The sequence below is a fragment of the Daphnia pulex genome, chromosome 9, assembly GCF_021134715.1.
Source record: "Daphnia pulex isolate KAP4 chromosome 9, ASM2113471v1".
Classification (NCBI taxonomy): Eukaryota; Metazoa; Arthropoda; class Branchiopoda; order Diplostraca; family Daphniidae; genus Daphnia; species Daphnia pulex.
The window spans coordinates 614,638-617,373 of NC_060025.1; the positions used below are offsets into that span (position 1 = coordinate 614,638).

Here is a 2,736-nt window from a genome sequence, read left to right on the forward strand (position 1 = left end):
TAATGATCTCCGTGACCTTCGAGCGTCCAACTGGCCTTTCCTTTTGCAGGGGATGGGTCTACAAAAACCAATATCAAAATGAATACCAAATGGTTATGAAGCATATAATGAAGCAACATGTCCCTTTCTCACCCAACCTCTACACCACTACATGATACGTTTTACGTAATGATCTCCGTGACCTTCGAGCGTTAAGGCCATGCAAAGTGGCCTATCCTTCTCCAGGTTGACGTTGCTGGGGATGGGTCTACAAAAACCAATTTCAAAATGAATACCAAATGGTTATGGCTTAAAACTCACTTTATATCAATTGACATTTGAGTATATATTCACCAATATATCATTCAATGAGTAATATTCAGACCTACAAAAAGACAGTTTTAGCTCTGCAGTATGGAAATGATAATGAAAGGGTATAATGACGATGAATGCAGTAAAATTATGTGACCTCTTTAGATTGAATCAAATATAAAGTAAAAATATTAGTCACTCACGCAATATTTTTCTCGCCAAAATCAACATCTCATCTAACGAAATATCACACATCGCGAAAAACAGCCAAAAATCTTAAGGGTAAAACTCCGTGCTGTGTTGAGACCAGGGTAGTAGAAGCCGGTTGGGTAGTCGAATGATAATGGCCGACGAAATGATATTCATGTAGGCCGCATCTTCTCGGTCATTACCTAAATGGCTAAATCGAGAAACAAAATGTAAACGAAATTTAAATTCAGTGGCATGACAATGAAGTTACACAGATAACGCCAATCAGGTTTCCTGAGCAATCCAGAAGATGGAATGAGTCAAGTTCGATGACAGAACGAATAATCTGTGTTGGACGTGTGGTCATTGACTTATTTTGGAGGGACAACGACACATTTGATCTTATATATAGGCCATATCTAAATAAGAAACCAAACAATCATTAAAAATTTAAAATTGCTATATGGATGACAACTTCTCTAATTCAATGCAAACACAACTTCCATTTATGATAGCATGATCACAATACTGAACCTCTTTTTTTGTTGTTGACAAACAGGGAGATTCAAGGGGAGCAGCCAACAGGTCAGCAAACAAGGAATTGTGTTGACTGTATAGTCTATTCTTTTTCTTGAAATGATACCAATTTAATCATGCCAATTTAGAAACCTGTAATTAGGAAACTGTAAGTAAAAATTAAAATAAGTCACCTTGTTTGTGTCATCAATGTGCTTGACGTCTATGATCTAAAAGAATCATTAAACAGTATAGGCCTACACTCGAAATTGTCTCTAGATAGACAAAAGTGCAGATCAATATTTTTGAAACATATTAGACTGCAATGAAGAAGGTTCAGTGTAACAAGTGAACTTACACATGAAACCGCCAATCAGTTATTCAAGGTTCTCTAGAAGATGGAATGAGAGATTGGTCTCTGGAGTTGGTGAACTAGCAAGTCCAATAGAAACAGACAATATTTAAGATGATTCCTAATTAAAGAAGAGAAGAATTTAGGTTTCAGCAATACTTTAATAAAGCTAGTGTTGGTTGTTACCTGTATCATTTCGATGGCACATTCAGTAGAGTATTATGAGTTTGAAAAAAATAGTTGACGTTAGGCTACACGACTTTCACGTTTCCTCTGACTGTAAGTTGATGAAAAACATTAAGGTTATCCAACATTTACATGGAATAGAACACATCACCGACAAGCTACAGATGAAATCACTCGAGTTTACCTATGAATTCATTGGTAATTTTTGAAGAAAAGATTTTTGAAGAGCTTAACTTTTGACAACCGCCATAAGCCCATAACTGACACAATAAACACACGCCATCTGTTTGACACGTCTCAAAACTCAGTTTTTGAAGGACTGGTCATAACATACTCACAAAACTTGAAAATCACATTATTGTGCACTAAAACCTAGCATTCAATCTTGAGAACTGGACAGAGAAAAAAGCTTACTTGTAAGTTTAATTCAAATTTTCCAGAAGTATACCGGAAGTAAGCGATAGCGCCTAACCATTGAGCTGCCGACCAAAAAAACCAGATATTCGTGATCTTTTGACCCCATGAAATTTGGGGTCAATTAGGTGTGATTTAAACGAAATCCGAAATTTTGTCAAAATCGAGAATTTTCCTGAACTATAGTTTAGAGAAATTCTCGATTTTGAAATCAACACAGTACGCCAAAATCACGAATATATGATTCTTTTTGGCATCAAATCAATACTTACTGAACTGTTAACTAATTCAGTAAATTCAGTAAACCGGAAGTAAACAATATTAAGCAAAATAGGCCTACCACATATCTGGCAAGTGAACTAGGTTTTTTACACTGTTGCTGTCCAAGTTGCTGATAGTACCACTTACCACCCAAAACTATCTTACAGAAATTGCGAAAAAAGGTTTGGAAATGTGCAAACTGCAAAGTAAACGTATCTGAAACGACAAGATGCAGTACAGACTCACGATTTGGCCTAAAGCTACTGCCTACTGATTGTAGCGAGAGGGAGGTGGGTAAGGGAAGTCAAATTGTCAATATGATACTTATTAGGAAGGTGGTTGAAGATTCAGTGCGTAAGTGAATCGCGTTCAACTGGTGAGCGGGACCATTGGCAGTGGTTAAAAATATGTCAATGATGACTCATTCAATTATTGCACAAAACAAACAATAACAGTCTTGATGTGCATATTGATCTGACTATTGTCTTGAAGAGGCGACCATTATCTAATAATTAGCAACCATTATC

General features: G+C 36.4%; 1 long non-coding RNA gene across 6 annotated transcripts; it reads right to left on the reverse strand.

The window, feature by feature from the left end:
• On the reverse strand, positions 1-1,625 carry LOC124202017. Of its 6 annotated transcripts, none has more exons than XR_006877870.1 (8): positions 1,535-1,586; positions 1,355-1,469; positions 1,191-1,271; positions 1,015-1,110; positions 752-899; positions 495-691; positions 334-364; positions 2-247 (listed from the first exon to the last, which is right to left on the reverse strand). It is a non-coding gene; the product is annotated as an uncharacterized LOC124202017 (long non-coding RNA). The 6 variants fall into 6 exon arrangements; XR_006877868.1 differs by having other exon boundaries at positions 301-364; XR_006877867.1 differs by having other exon boundaries at positions 7-58; positions 133-247; positions 301-691.
• Between the last annotated feature and the right edge of the window lie 1,111 nt (positions 1,626-2,736).